The 17,571-nt window shown below is 36.7% G+C and overlaps 1 pseudogene across 1 annotated transcript; it reads left to right on the top strand.

The window, feature by feature from the left end:
- The first annotated feature begins 13,062 nt into the window (after nucleotides 1–13,062).
- On the top strand, nucleotides 13,063–13,810 carry LOC308633766 (HAUS augmin-like complex subunit 2; annotated as a pseudogene). Its single transcript has one exon. The product of its transcript is annotated as an HAUS augmin-like complex subunit 2 (transcript).
- Nucleotides 13,811–17,571: the final 3,761 nt, after the last annotated feature.

Here is a 17,571-nt window from a genome sequence, read left to right as displayed (position 1 = left end):
TGAATGTTTCTAAACCTCATGGTATTTGTACAGATGAACAAAGAACAATTTTTAGAATCAATGTCTTGACAAAAGAAAGATTTTATAAGTAGAAACACAAACTTAGAGAAGTAAAAAGGGGCCATCTTGCCAAGTGGGAAGAACATACTAGCAGATAAGTTTTCATTTTAAAACAACAAATCTCTTACATTGTTTATCATTGATCCATAATTCAATATCATAAGTAATTGGAGTGCAAGTGTATCATGGGATTCTACCTCCAATATTTGGAGGAGACTTTGGTCTATTTAATAAAATAGTGACAAAAATAAATTGGAAATATCTCAGGATATGAGGACATAAATAGTTTTTCATTTGAAATAAGATCTTTTTGCTGGATACTGAATCTTTGGGTATATAAATGATAGTGTATGTAGGATGTGACTAGAAACTTATTTTCTATGGAAATTGTTAATATATTTGTAGAGAAAACTCAATATGCAACAAGTTTCAGGTATTATGATCACTTTCTGAACTATTTCGCAGCACTCTACACTCTTTCTGATGTTCTCTGAGTTTGGGGAGACTAGTGTTGACAAAGAAATGGACATTATAATTGAAATGTTTTCAACAACTGGTGTTGGAGAGAATATTATCATATGTATACTAGAAACTGATAGATTCTGTATAAACAGAGATAAGCAAACCACATACTCTTTTGATGTTTGCATTCTAAAGAAGATAAGAGATTGAGCCAGTAAATGCAGCAAACTGCAAAAGGGGAACAAATCAGTAGAATGTAATCATTTCTAGAAGGTATGTTATTCATCTGCATGGGTATATTTTTTTTAAATCACCTTGCTTATAACTTTATATTTGGAATTACCACAAAAGTTAAAATAGCAGTTATCTCAATATTTGAAGATAGTTAATTATTGTTATTTTCAATTAGCCTCACTGGAAAAAAACACTAGATTCAACTGGTTCTACTTTCTTACAATTCTAAAATGGCATGCGCCTGAATTCCTTGCAGGGGACTTCATATAGTCATCTGACACAGTGTAGACACATGCAGTCTGGTGAGTAGTGAGGACACAACTCATTTTTATTGTCATATATCATTCCCATCAATTGCTGTGAAACATAATTTGGACATCACTGCATCCAAAGAGAGCCTGACAAATCACAGGTTTTTATTCTTCCTGCATAATGAGAAACCTAGTCCAAAGACTTTGTTTCCTTCTCCAAAACTAAGTTATTAATGGATTGTCTCATCACCATTGATTGGTTCCCTCTGGAAGTGAGAATTTTTATTTGAAGGGGAAGAACTGGCCTTGTTACTCTTTCAACCAAGGAGATAGCACATCTGGTACCAGGGGCTCATCTGTGCTATAGCTCAGGCACCTGAAAACCTCAGATGATGGACATAAATGGATTTAATGCTCAAATGAGGATGTGAGGGCTCTCTTTCTCGCTTGATTTATTTGTTTTGGTGTCTTCTCAGTTGCTTCATGTTTAGGCCATCTCTCTCAGTATGGCACTGACAGCTCCAGGCTCACATGGATCATAAAGCTCATAATAACTTAGAAACACAGTTATCATATTTCTCTCTAGAACCCATCTATCCAAGGAAATAGATTCTAACTGTCCAATCCCTGAATCAATTGTTACTTCTGGGAGATGCAGCACTCCATTTGGCCAGGAGTAGGTTATATGTGCCTGTGTGTATTAGCAGGGAGGAATCAGGAATGGTTCGTTTTCTTTGTGCTTCGTACCATGGATTTTAATTGGAAGGAAAGATTCTATTCCTAGAAAAAAGAAAAGAATACTGGAAAGAGAAACACAATCATTATCTATCACAGTATTCATCAAACCAAAGTTTTTTTTTTTTTTCATTTTGTCAGTGTCTCTACAGGAAGGAAGGAGAAGAATCTGGTGGGAATAAAAAAAATGGGGAAAGCAACTTTGAAAGGAATGTACATGTAAAAAGTAATTGCAGGTGGAAGTGGAGGTGGAGAGTGAGCAGAGGTGTGGGATGAGCGAATGAGAACAGCAGTATTGTTAGCATAGGCTGCCATAGAATAGGGGCACATGGAGTTCTGACAGCCCGTGCTACTTCCCTTCTGTTCTGGAAACTGGGGTCCAAATTCATGCCAAGAAGAAAACCTACACCTAATATATTAATATTCTCAAGTACTAATTCTAAATAACAATTGAAATCCAAATTTGCATGTGTTGTGTTAATAAAAGTGAATAGCATATCATTAAAATCAATAAGTAAAATTTAACATGTAAGCCACAGGGTATATAATCCTTTTGAAGAGTTTTGACACTGACAATATTTTATAAATAGTACATGGCAGTAGCTGTTAAAAATAAATGAGTATTTGTAGTTGTTAGAAGTGAAAAAAAAAACCTCTAAAAATGTCACTGCTAACACAAACCACTCTTTGGAACAATTGATTACCTCTTCTAACTAAATTAGTGCTTTTCCTGCGCCTTCTATAAAGACAGGCTCTTAAAGACATGGGACTTTGTCATATGGGGGATATCTGTCCCAAAGTAATCTTATGAGCATCAAGTCTAAATTAGGTACTACTTTGAGGGACATAAACCCAGCTATATAGTTGACATGGAGAAGGCATTCCAGTTCAGGGACAGTAAGGAGAAAAGACATATTTAGTTCCCATAAAAAGAAGAGGGTTTTGCCATCCACTTTGTAGTGACACAGAGATGCAACCTATGCCAGCCAGAGCACACTTCAGTTTGAGTGTAGATGAAGAATATTTGTACTCTGTGAGGTATAATGGGGAGAACACCAATAAAAACTGACTATGTCAGGCTGGGTTTGTGGCTCCAGTGGTAGAGCACTCGCCTAGCATGTGTGAGGCACTGGGTTTGAACTCAGCATCACATAAAAATGAAATAAAGATATTGTGTCCACCTAAAACTAAAAAATAAATATTAAAAAAACCTGACTACGTTATTAATTTTTAGTGTCCCCCCCCAACTATAAGGTTCTTTTCCATAGCCTGTTTTCATTTTGGAGTTCTGCTGTGATGAACACACTGTAACACCATGAATCTCGCAAAGTGCTTTGCCAGCTGTGCTTTCTTCGTTCTGTGAGGCATTTCCTCTCCCAAATTTGTTTTCAAATACAAAAAAAAAAAAAAAAAAAAAGAAAGAAAAAAAGAATAGATCATAGCTTTTCTCTTTTTTTGTTGTTTTTGTTTATTTGGGGTATCGGGGATTGAACTCAGGGACACTCGACCACTGAGCCACATCCCCAGCCCTATTTTATATTTTATTTAGAGACAGGGTCAAACTGAGTTGCTTAGTGCCTTGCTTTTTGCTGAGGCTGGCTTTGAACTCGTGATCCTCCTGTCTCAGCTTCCTAAGCTGGGTCTATAGGTGTGTACCAGTGTGCCCAGCTCTTTTTTTCCTTCCTTCCTTTCTTTCCTTTTTCTTCTTCTTCTTCTTCTTTTTTTTAATGGTTGTTGTAGTTTGTATCTTAAATGTCCCCCAAAGGCTCATATGCCAAAGGCTTGGTCTCCAGCCTGTTGAATTTGTGAAGACTTTAGGAGGTGGGGCATGGAGAGAGGAACTTAGGTCATTGAGGCCATGCCCTTGAAGCGGGTATTAGGAATCCTGCCCTTGTTCCCTCTCTTTTTTTCTTCCTGGCTGTGATGAGATACATAGCTTTGCTCCACTGTATACTTCCTGCCACGGTGCTCTGCCTTGCCACAGGGCCAAGCAACCATAGATTGAAACTTCCGAAAATGCCCATATCAACTTTTCCTTACATTTAAAAAAAAATGTTGTTTTTAGATATACAAGACAGTAGAGTGTATTTTGACATATTTTGCACATATGGGATGCAAACCATTACAATTTTGATCCCATTCTTGTGGTTGAACATGTTGTAGAGTTACACTGGTTATGTATTCATACATGAGCATAAAAAAGTTATGTACCATTCATTCTACTGTCTTTCCTATTCTCCTTCCCCCTCCCTTCCCTTTATCCTTCTTTGTCTAATCCAATGAATTTCTATACTTCTCCTCCCCACCCTCTCTTGTCAGGGTTAGAATCCACATATCAGAGAGAATATTTGATCTTTGGTTTTGGGGGGACTGGCTTATTTAACTTTGCATGATATTCTCCAGTTCCATCCATGTAAAACAAGCAAATGCCATAATTTCATGCATCTTTGTAGCAGAATAAAATTCCATTGTGTATATATGACATAGTTTCTTTATCTATTCATCTGTTGAAGGGCACCTGGTTGTTGGTTCTGTAGCTTGGCTATTGTGCATTGAGCTGCTATAAGAATTTATATGGCTGCATCACCATAGTATGCTGATTCTAAGTCCTTTGAATATAAGCTGAGAAGTGGGATAAATGGGTCAATTGGTGCTTCCGAGTTTATCTCCATACTGCTTCCAGAGTTATTGCACCAATTTGCAGTCCTACCAGTAATGCATGAGTGAGCAGTTTATCTTAAATATTTTGTCATAGCAATAGAAAACTGACTAATACAATTGTTCTGTACATAAGAATTTGCTTCTAGAAGTGCTTTTTAGGAGTGGAGGGCATTTCCATTTAGAGAAATACTCAAGCAAAATTTATTATATTAAAATATTAATATATTTTTTTTCAGATTATGTCATCCAACTATTTGTTCAAATATAATTAAGAATTTAAAGCCTTGGAAGCTTGCTCTTGAAACCAGCAGCCTTGTAAGGAAAACCAAATAAGCTCTTACCAGGAGACCACTTGTGAAAGATCAGTCAGGATTCTAGCAAACAGGGATTACTATCTGAAGGACAAGTGAGTGAAGACGTCTCCTTAGAAGTCTAGCCCCTACCCAGACAGTCATTTCCAGCTTTTTAAATTTTTTTTAGTTGTAGATGGACACAATACCTTTATTTTATTTATGTATTTATTTTTATGTGGTGCTGAGGATCAAACCCAGTGCCTCTCCTGTGTGAAACGAGCACTCTACCACTAAGCCATATCCCCAGCCCTCATTTCCAGCTTTTGACCGCTTCCCAGCTAAAGACCCAGACCTTATGAAACAGAGCAAGCCATCCTTGCCTTCTCCAAGTCCCTTACCTACAGAATCAGTGAGCATAAAACACAGTTATTTATGCCACAAATTCTGTGGTGGTTTGTTGTGTAGCAATAGTAACTGGAGCACGCACAGAAAGCAGGCAGATTTCACCCCATTCTTCCACTCAAAACCTCCCTGCTCACCTCTCCATACTGCATGTGCACCCAAATGCTCTTCATTGTGATAAAAAGTATCATCCCAAAGAGATTTAGCCTTTCTTCCAAACCTTATTGGCTCACCAATTCCCAGACTCTTTAAGGAATAGTAAAATAAATGCTTAGAGTTCTGAGAAACTCACCCAATACACATCCCAAGTACTTTAGCTACTTCTGGTCAATAAACAGCATAAATGAACATAATTAAAGGCAGCTGAGTGATGGCAGATAATGATGAGACAAAATTTTTAATAATGTAAACTAGCAATGATTGTAGACACTTTATAAGGACACAAAAAAAACAAATTTAGATATTCATAATTATCACAATGAAGAGTTTGTAATAAAAGGTAAATTTATTATTACATATTATTTCACATCCCTAAATATTCTTGTAACAAATTTCTACCAACATTATTATAGACAACACTGGGGGAAAGGTTAAAGATCATGGTTTGGAGACGTAGAGAAATTTGGATTTGGAATCACCTCCATTTACTTGCTTTGTGACTTTGTGTTATTTAATAGTTCTCAAGTCTTTGTTTCTTTCTGCACTAAAAAAAGAAAGATAAAAATACTTACTTTGAGAATCTTATGTCAAATATATTATTTGGAATTTTGGGTTAGAAATCTGAGATACAAATAGAAACATGGGTTTTTGGTACCATGTTAAAATATACTTCCCAAAGCCAATTACATAAAGTTTAATAAGTGTGACGAAACATTAAGGAGCCCATGATTATTTCTTCTCAGAGTAATACCAATTTATTCTGAGTTAATTCAGGTGGGGATTTTAGAGTACATGATCAAATACAGAAGCAAGTTTATTAATACTTTCCAGTAAAGTAAAGTTGGGGGATATTAAAGTCAGCTTTATAAAACTCACAGTTTGTAGTGTAGTTTAGAGTGAATTTCCTTGAAGACCAATGATAGATTTTCAGGTAAAAATGTAAGACAAAATGGGGGATGGGGAAGGGACATACTTCTTTTTTCATTATTCTCTATAAAGAAAGACATATATTCATAGATTCCCTTATTTTATTATCTAGCATACATATATAGTTATTATCTTCAAGCACATGCACACTCACACTCTCACTGCAGTTCATTGTGGGGGTACGAACTGTAAATCTGTCTGGCAAAGAGCATAAGAAGATGGCATCCCCTGAAGAGCTGAAGGCATGCTTTAGTCAGCCTTTTCTGTCATTGTGACCAAAAGACCTGACAAGAACAATTTTAAAGGAGGAAATGTTTATTTGCAGATCGTGTTTTTTCAGAGATATCAGTCTATAGACGGCCAGCTCCAGTGCTCTGGACCCAAGGTGAGGTGGGACATGATGATGGAAGGGTATGAAGGAGAAAAGACCCTCAGAACGTGCCCACCAGGAAGGAAAAAGAGATAGAGAGAGAGAGAGAGAGAGAGAGAGAGAGAGAGAGAGAGAGAGAGAGAGAGGAGAGAGAGAGAGAGAGAAAGAGAGAGAGAGAGAGAGAGAGAGAGAGAGAGAGAGAGAGAGAGAGAGGAAGAAACGAGGGGGGAGGTATTTCTCTTCTTAACAAGGACAAAATATATACCCTAAAGGCACACCCCAATGACCCACCTCCTCTAGCTACACTCTGCCTGCCTAAAGTTACCACCCAGTGACTCTCTATCAGCAGATTAATGCATCATTTAGTTTAAGACTCTCATAACCCAATCATTTCACCTGTAAACTTTCTTATATTGTCTCACACATGAGCTTTTGGGAAACACCTCATATCTAAACCATAATACATGTGGTTTTGTTTATTTAGAAAATAAAAATAAATACAGTTTTTAATCTTTTGAAGTGGACATTAAGTTTGTATATTAGTTCACATTGCTTTACTTTTGTGAAATATTTCTCAATAACACCTTTGCATGTATATGAGTATATATGTTTTATATACATATATATATGTATATGTGTATATGTATACACACACACATATATATATACACATATATATTTATATATGTGTAAAACATGCATGCACAAACATATGGAGAGAGAACAACCTTCAGAAAACAAGAATATTAATATTGCTATGTGTTTGGTTATATTGTGAAACTGGTAGGTAACTGTAAAGGTTAATTTTAATAGTGAGGTGTTGTACCAACTGAATGCTTGGTTTATGGAGTCCTTCTTCCAAATATAATTGTGATTACTAGTGATGCTTAATACTTTCACTTTGATACCTAAGGACACCTGTTAATATTGCTCAATTGTGGGAATCATAACTCTATTGATCACTCCAACAGGAAATGCTTTCTTTATCCTTAGAGTTCTTATGATATTGTTCTGTTTCATTCATATAATATTTGAGCTCGACTATCTTTTCTTCTAGAGACATTTGAGATCATATTCCAATTTCCCATTAGCTACCTCCATATAATAATAAGCTCTCTGAAAATCCTATGCATAATTTTTATCTCCTTAAGAGCCAGTACAGAACTTGTTCTACTTTAAAATAGGTTAAGTATTCGGAATATATGTATAAATGGTCTAATTTCCTACTTACAAGCTAAAAGACCCTTAACAATATGAAGTGATCTTTCCTTTAAAGAATAATGAGAATGAGCAGTGGATTAGGAACCCAGAATGTGGGCTCTGCTTTAACTAGCTGTAGATGTTGGTATTAACTTTCACATTAAGACCTCTTAATTTTCCTCTGTACAACCAGAAGGTGTAAACAATGACCAAGAATATTTTACTGTGAGTAAGGTTAATTTTTATCCATGTCTTTTTACCTCTCAGATTTCCTGTGGTTAAATTGAGGTCCAGGGGCTGTCAAAGCTGTTTCCTGCCTCAGGCTTTGGTCCTGGTAATAACAGTATTTTTGATACACTGAGGCTTAGTTGGAAATGATGTTGTAGGAAATGGTGTCCCAACCCTGATTGGGAGAGCTGGCTGTTGTCTTGCCAGGCACCTCTGAATGCTTTTTTAAAATGAAGAAAGAAAAATAAAACTTTCCTGAGAATCTCACTTTTTAAAAAGCTTTTCTATGACATTCCTGGTAAATTGAGTCCATGTAGAATTTGTGATCAGTGCCAATTTAAAAATTGATAGTTAAAAGTAAAGTACATATATGAAGCTCAATTGTGTGCCCCCAAATATTGAAGTCCTTACCTCTACTACCTGAGAACAGGACTTTATTTGGAGATATAAGCTTTAAAGAGCTAAGTTAAAATAAGTTCATTAGGATGGGCCCTAATCCAACATGACTGGGCTCTTTAAAGAGCACATTAAGACAGATACATATGGAGGAAAGATGGTGCCATAGACGAAACCAGCCCTGCTGACGAGATGGTCCCAGATTTCTAACCTGTAGAAATACAAGAAGATAAACTTTTGTTGTTTACTCAGTCTTTGGCACTTTGATATTGTAGCCTGAGATGACTAATAAGATATATGATAAATCTGAAAATCTAAGTAGGTAGACAATATTCTTTAATTGGAATTTAAACATTAGTATGCAAGCTGAGAGTTTTTTAAAAAATCTGAATTTCATCAGGTTTGTTTTCAATGAAGTGCTTCAATTTTAAGAGTCATATTGTATTCTGCCAGAGTTCATAAACCATTGGGATTATGTTACATGATTATATAGCACTGCAATTTTGGGCATGAATACATCTCATTGAATGCCAAAGATAGGCCAATGAATATGCCTTGAAACACTGATAAAGAAAATAATTTCTTCATGACTGTTAGCATGAATCACATGAGATTTGAGATCTCTAAGGTGGTAGGTACAAAGATCAGCATCAATTTCTCTATTCTTTACGTGAATTTTGTTATTCATCCCAAATGATTTGATTAAGATAAAGTACTTATTCACTGGGGAAATGAATGGTGCTGACATGGTATACCTTTGTAAAATATCATTGCATTTTATCATTATTAACCATTACTATAGGATGCAACAATTGCTGACTTCTGGTACGATCACAAAACATTGGTATGGAAATGATTTTAAAAATAATCCCTTTCCTTTCTTATAAAGCTAAACATAGTATTACCATGCAATCCAGCATAAGGGTTCCCAGATATTCTGGAAACATGCCCAGTGAAATAATTTCCTTAAGGTAGCAAAGATGACCACTCACAAAAGTGAATATGAATGTGCATAGCAGATTTATTCACATTTATTAGAAATTAGAGCATCCAAGAGCATTTATTAGAAATTAGAGCATCCTTCAATATTGAATGGATAAGTCATGGTATATCCATATAAAGGAATATTCTTCAGTGATGACTGGAGTTATTAAACAGCCAAAAAACACGATGAAACCTAAATGTATTCTAAATAAAATAATCCATTCTTAATTTTTATTTCATACATTCTGATTCCAATTTTATGATATTCTTAGAAAGGCAAAATTATAGAAACAATAAAAGGATCAGTGGAAGCCAGAGGTACAAGGGGAGGGAGAAAAGGTTTAATCAGTGAAGTAGAAAAGATTTTTAGGACAGTGAAATAATTTCCTTAAGATAGCAAAGATGGATAAATGACAGTATGACATGTGTGTATTGGAATTGAAAAATTAAATCCATGGATGTGAGCCATATTCCTCCTTTATTGGTATTTTCAGACTGGCAAGGAATATTGTTATTCCATGTAGTAATAAATTGGAATTGGAGGCATCAGCATGACTTCATGTTTATTTTAATATAGGTACAGATTATTACATATAGAAAAATTTATAGATACATTGTATTCATGAATTATTAGACACATATACATTCTTGTTCTGTCAATCAAAAGGCTCTAAAACAAATTACATCCCAGTAGCAAGGAGCACATCCAGTACACAGATCACAGTTCCTAATGTCATTCTCCATCACAACCAACTAGGGAAGGTAATATAAAATATTATCCTGGAACATCTCTTAGTTCAAAAATCAAGATTATGCTCAAAATAAATAAATAGATCAATTTTCTTAGGAGATATAGATGGGATGCAGGAACCAACAGAAAGATATCTCAATGGCCAAAACTGGAACAATTTGGGCAACAAAATAAACAAAGCAGCACTAGATTATGAGTAGAGTAAATTGTATAGCATAAATATCCATGAGCCCATGGTGGCACAAATATAACTTTGAATAAATAAATGAATGGAAAGAAAAGGTGAATTTCAAATATTTTATGTAAATAGTGCTCCTGTAATGAAGTATCGTATAATTTCCTACTCCTAAAGTATGGGCTATTCATTGTGACTGTGTTCTAGAAGTATACCATGGAAAGAAGCCCAAAAGAGTAAAGTAGAGAAACCTGACAAACACTATCTCATCCAGGTGCCCAAGATCAACATTAAGAATGATGTCATGTAGATAGTTCGCTTGACAATTTGTAGTGAGAATAGCATTTTACCTTGGTTTTCCTTTTCAAAAATAAAGGTAACTCAAGTTTTCATCATGATTTTAAAAATCAGACAAATACCAATTGAAGAATACTCTACAAAATACCTGAACAGACCGGCCATGTGCCTGTAATCCCAGCAATTTGGGAAGCTGGTGAGTTCAAGGCCAGCCTCAGTAACAGTGAGGCGCTAAGCAACTCAGTGAGACCGTGTCTCTAAATAATATACAAAATAGGGCTGGGGATGTGGCTCAGTGGTTGAGTGCCCCTGAGTTCAATCCCCATTCTACCTCTGCACCCCACAATAACAACAAAAACCCTGAATAATACTCCTTAAAACTTTTAGTATCATAAAAAATAAGGAAAGTCTGAGAACTGTGATTTTTTTTCTTGACCGGTCAAGAGGAGCCTAGAGACATGACGTCATCTACCTTTTGCTATTTTACTTGTTACTCTATATTTTGAGCAAATGACTTAACAAAGAGTTGAAGGATATTAAGCAGCCTAGATGGTCGAATTCATGTATTATTAATGTGATAAATGGATGTGTGATCTTCGTTATAACTATGACCGACTTTCTTTCTAGAAATAAATATATTGTGAGAAAATGGGTAAGGTTCAGGAAGCAGCAGTATTCATAACAGATGAAATAGTAAATATATTTGTGTTTTCTGAGCAATGGAGATGTCCCATCAGCCTCTGCAAGATGCAATTTCAGATGTCTATGAAATTGGAATTCTCTCCATAAGAGGAATACTTGGTTCATCTCTGCTGACCATGTCATGTAAGATCAGTTCTAAGCTTTGGTTAAAGGAAGAACACTTTGTTTACATAATCCAAGGAGAGAAAGGAAGATATTTTCTTTTTAAGCAACAAATGATTCTTTGTCACTGTTATCAAGAGTCTATGGAAGATGATTCCTACATCTCCTAGGTGCTGCTAGTGGCAAGGGGCATATATTATTTACCAGTGAGAGATAGTGCTGTGATTTGGATCTAGAATGCTCACCTGCCAAAGCTCATGTGTGAGGAAATGCAGCAATGCTGAGAGGTGAAATGATCACATCATGAGAACTGTAGCCTCCTGAGTGGATCAATCTATTTAACAGATTAATAATATGAAAGGACTATTGGGTAGAAATTCTAGGCAGGTATAGGAATGGCTGGAAGAGACAGATCACTGGGGATGTGGCCTTGGGTTATTTCTGCCCCTGCTTCCTCCCCTCTCCTCCACTCCTTTCCCTCCTCCTTCTTCTCTTCTCTCCTGCCCCTCCTTTCTGGCTGATGAGTTGGAAAGCTTGCCTCCATCACGCCCTTCTGCCATGAAGCACTGTCTCCCCTCAGATCCAAAGCAATGGAGTCAGTCGACAATGGATGGAGACCTCTGAAACAATGAGCCAAAATAAAAATTCCTCCCTCTAAGTTGTCACATATTTTGGTTAGAGTCACAACAGCTGACTAACACAGGAGCTACCTTGGTTTTATGTCAGTGGGCTCAACACTTGTCTTAGACTTAGTCCAGAATTTTATGTAACAAGCATGAGGAAACAAGTCAAGTGAAATGTTTCTCAGACTGTGGATAACCTCTATATTAAACTTTCCCTTGAGAAAAGTTGTTTCCAAATTGGCATACCACACATGAGCAATGAGAACTGGAGCAGTTACTGAATTTCATATCGAGGACTATACAGTTTTCAACTGTGGATAATGCTATATAAGCTTTGGATTTTCATGGATTGAATCTAAATGTCAAAGTCATAATTATAGTCGCCATGGTGAGAATTTCTGTTCAGCTTTAAGTTCTCCTTCTGTGATATTTGGGACTGGCATAGACAAAAACAACAACTGCCAGTGATTAGGTGTTTTTGTGGGCTGGCTACTGTTGTAAGTGATTTTCACTTATTAACTTGGGAATTTAAATAATACTATGAGGTAGGCATTACTACTGTTTCTATTTTATAGAAGAAGAAATTAAGGCTTTGGAAGGTTAGACCATTTGTACAAGCTCATGCATGTGTTAACTGGTAAGCTCTCGAGCTCTATAGACTTATACTAAATATTTTTGTAAAGAGATGCCTCTATTCTTTGAGACTTAAATCAGTGAAGGTGATCTCAGCTCTACAGTCAGACAGGTTCCATCAGAAAAGACAGTGATGGTCACTGCTATGGTTTGAATGCATACTCCTAAAAAGTTCATGTGAAAAAAAAAAAAAATCAAGCCTCAATGCAGTAGTGTTGGGATGTGGGTTTAATGGGAAGTGCTAGGTCATAAGGACTCTTAGGAGTATATTATTGCTGATAATAAAAGGGATTGAGCCCCGGGCTTCCGCCCGGGCGGGAACCGCCCTGTGATGTCATCGACCCGCGCCGAGCCCCCGTCGCGCTTTCCGCTCACTCCTGGCGCCAAGCGGGGAGGAGTGTTAGAATCCTAGCTGCGGCCAACCCTTGGGACCCGGCTTCCACGCCGAGCTCCGCAGGGCTACTGTTGGGCCACTTCGTGGCTTCAGGGTTGGTCACTCACGAGATGTTAAATATATCCAAGAAAGCAGCTCCTTGCTTTGAGAAATTCTCCAGACTACAACAGATCACAAATATTTAAGCTGAAATCTATCAGAAAAGCCTGGAAATTGAACTTCTGAAACTAGAAAAAGATGCAGCAGATATTGTTCATCCTTTCTCTTTGTCTCAAAAGTGTCATGGTCTACAAAGTATGAATAATCACCTGGAAGCTGTGCTGAAAGAAAAGAGGTCCCTCAGGCAAAGACTGTTGAAACCCATGTGCCAGGAAAACTTACCTTTGGAGGCTTTTTATCACAGATATATGGTACATTTGCTGGAGTTGGCTGTGACTTTCATTGAGAGATTGGAAACCCATCTTGAAACAATTAGAAATATCCCTCATTTAGATGCAAATCTAAAGAAAAGGAGCAAGGCTTTAACCAAGATGGATGTTTTGGTGACTGAGACAGAAGAACTGGTAGAGAATAAAGTGGCGAGAACAGCAAAAGGAGATTTCTTCTTGTATCCCTAAAATATTAGCTGGAGATAGTTACCTTCAAAAATATGATATTATAATTTCTCCTTTACCTTTTACTTCTAAAGGTCATGCCCAAACAACTAATATCAAGTGATCATCAATTTTATTTTCCCTAATTATGTATAGTCATATACATCCATTTCTAGTTGATTGTGACTTGGGTATTTAAAGGCTTTGCTGCTAGCACTACTGAAACTGCCCGCAGTATATTGGAGTACCAAAATTTCAAGTTCATTAGGACCTGACTTCTTTCTGATTAAAAGACTCAAAAACCAAAATAATAATAATGATAATAATAATAATAATAATAATAATAATAATAATAAAGGGATTGAGACGGTGAGTTCAATCTCTCATTCCCCTCACACTCTTTTTGCTTTTCTTCCAGGGAATGCTGTAGCAAAAAGGCCTTTGCCAGATTCCTGCTACTCAATGTTGACTTTCCAGCCTCCAGAACCATGAATCAATAGATTTGTTTTTATTATAATTTATAAAACAATTTCACATATTCTGCGAGAGTAGCAAAGGTAGACCAAAACAATACCACTGGAGGATGAGCTCTGGGAAACTGAGGTCTTACTCTGTGGCTGCATTTTGCCATCAAGAGATAATCTCCCCTGTATCAGTTTCCCATGGTTGCCATGATAAAGCCACCGACTGGATAGTTTAAAACAATAGTAATTTTCATCTTACACTTCTGAAGACTAGAAGCCTGAAGTGTGGGTGTTGATAGGGCCATGCTCTCTCTGAAGGTGCTAGGGAAGGACTCTTGCTTGTCTTTTCCTACTTTCTGGTGATTGCTAGCAATCCTGGATGTTCCCTCTATTGAAGACATATCACTCAGATCTTTGTCTCTGTCACCATCTGGCCTTTTCTGGGTGTATCTTCTCTGTGTTTATTTTCTCTTCGTAGAAGCACACCAGACATTCTGGATTTAGGGCTATGCTAATCAGTATGACTTCACCTTTGCTTGATTATATCTACAGAGACTCCATTTCCAATAGTCACATTCTGGGGTTCTGGGAGGAAATGAATCCTGGGAATGAACATTATTTAGAAGTTGGGCATTTACCTAAATATTCAGGCTCCTTAGGAATTCTGTGATAGAATAGAACCAAAAGTCTGGGATCCAATGACCACTATGGTCACTGGGACCAATAGGGCAACCCTAGGGCCACACATGAGCAAATGTAATGGTCTTTTGGGATTCAGCTCACAAATATTGACAAACCAGACCCCAACATGGATACAAATGAAAAAGCTGAGAGCAGTGTTCATCAATGTCACTTACAAAATACCACAGTCACTCAGAGTAGGATTGCAAGAGTTTTTTAAAGGTTAAGTTTAAACAATAAAGTTGGTTCATTTCTATTTTGAAGCTTGAGAAAGATTTTATCTTGGAATTCAAGATATTTCAGATTGTTTAAATGGTAACAAATTTTAAGCAATTAATAGTCACCATGTAGAAATGATAAAAGTTTAAGGTGAATTATTCTGAGTTGATCACTATTCATAGCTTACATAAAGCAATCACGTTGTTTTATATATATATATAATGAGCCAATCAAAAACTCAAGTCAAATAATAAAACGGAAAAATATTCAAAAACAATTGCCACCATTCTTTTGTCAACAGGTAACCTAGCATAACAAACATGGAAACAGAATGCCCATGGCTGAATTTCATTTGAGTCTGTGTTTGATTCATAAGCCTGTTGGTATTGCAGTGTCCCTTTTTATTCTCTTTAACTGTGAACTTGGCAGCATCAATAATTTCCTAAATGTAACTCAGAGAGGCATGACATCTGGCAATTAAGAGCCTGATGGTTAACACAAGTTCCAGAGACACCATGGTAATAAGTCTATATATAGATGTTTCCACTTCCTGCATCTGCATATTGGAGAATAAGGTGCTGTATTTTAGATGTATTTCTTTGAGACGTGGAAAAGTCATCAACACGCAGTTCAGCAAAACAGCAGAGGTTCTCTTCTGCTCTCTCCCTTTTTGCATTTTGAGTCTTGCAGGACCAACTTTATTGTTAGGAATTTATCAATACACATGGTTTATTTCAAAGATCTATTTGGGGTGAGTAATGTCCCCTTTTAGCTGTTTTCACTACTGATAAAACTTAGCTGGGTGAAGGTTAAAGAAGAGAGCTTAATCTTCCCTATTTTGAAATGAAGCACCAACTTGCAAGATGACAATGAGTTCTACACCATGGATAGAGACACCCTCTCTTTTATTATTATTATATATAGATTGACAATGGGCAATAGGATATCTACAAAAGTTGGTGATGCTGTTATTTGAATCCTCTCCTCCCCTCCTGCCTCCCTCTGCTTTTCCCTGACCCTGCATACCTGGAAGCTTGTCCACTGGCAGAAATGGCCTGAGTGACTTACTTGGCTGAGCAGCATACTTAGTCATTATAAAAATAAAAAAAATCTGCACCTGATATTCCATTTTTGTACTTTGAAGGATAACTCACTGTCATTTGATCAGAGGGAGAAGAAAGTAATTATTCATCTTATATTAATATCTTCAAGGAATAGAGAAGCATATTAATGAAGTATGTAGGAGCTTAGACTGTTGAGCCAGACCTTCTGGGTCAGAATCCTAAGGCTGCCACAGAACTGTCTAACTTCAAGACTGACCTCACAGGTTAAATAAGGATACTGATAGTACCGACAATGGGGAGCTGAGTACAAGTTAGAGTGGCACTAGCTATTATAAGAGGTAAAAGCACAAATCCCATGGTTTAACAAGGAGAACTGTGTTTCTAGCTCATAATAAGTTAATAGCAGATATTTCTTTTTTTATTTATTTATTTTTTGTTTTCGGCGGACACAACATCTTTGTTGGTATGTGGTGCTGAGGATCGAACCCGGGCCGCACGCATGCCAGGCGAGCGCGCTACCGCTTGAGCCACATCCCCAATAGCAGATATTTCTGATTGGCAAACATTACTTCTTCAGGGACTCACTGTGTATGGCTCCACCCCTTCACCACAGAGTAACCAAGGTATGATGTTTACATTCAACCTCAGACAGGCGGTCTTCATGAGTCATGCCTATAACTGGGTATTTTTCCCTGCCTCAGTTCCATTGGTCAGATTCAGTTCCATGACCACAGTTAAGTCCATGATTAACTAGAAAATAACCATGCAGCTGGGAAGAGGAGGAAGTCAACAAGTGGACACCTACCCTCTTTCTGTGACAAGATTTAAGCAAAATAAATGAATCACAAACAAACAGAGGTGACATCAATAATACACTAGAGAATAACACTAGGCACCTTAAACATTATATGCATACTCTTTAAATGTTTCTTAGCATTTTATTATGTAAATTTCCAAATGTATGAATTGTTGAATCAATTTAATCATAACCACCTTCGATATCTACCATCTAGACTATATACTCATATTTTGTTCTACTTATTTTTATCATATTCTTATCTATATATCCTGCTTTTCACACATCAATTCACCTTATTTATTGAAAGCAAGTTGTTTTGGTACATTTCCCCAACAAATACTCCAACATATCATCACCTAGGGTTTAACATTATTTTATGGTTGTTTCTTTTGAGGCAATTATTACATAAAACCCAATACACAAATCTTGAATCTAGAATTCAATGACATTTAATAAATGCATGCGCCAAGGATGGAGGATGCAGCTCAGTGGTAGAATACTTGCCTAGCATGCATGAGGATCTAGGACTGATTCCAAGTCCTGTTAAAAAAAATATCCATTCAATCACATAGCTGTTAATGAATAGTGCTACTGCCTTAGAAAAATTCATTCTTGGCTTTTCCCAACCACCAACACCCTCCTGTCACTCCACCTACTCCCCACCTGAAGCAATCATAGTTCTGATTTTCCACCATAAATTACCTTTATTTAT

The sequence above is a fragment of the Spermophilus citellus genome (genome assembly GCF_964194105.1).
Source record: "Spermophilus citellus genome assembly, chromosome: 14".
NCBI lineage: Eukaryota > Metazoa > Chordata > Mammalia > Rodentia > Sciuridae > Spermophilus > Spermophilus citellus.
This window is presented reverse-complemented; position numbering and strand designations above follow the sequence as displayed.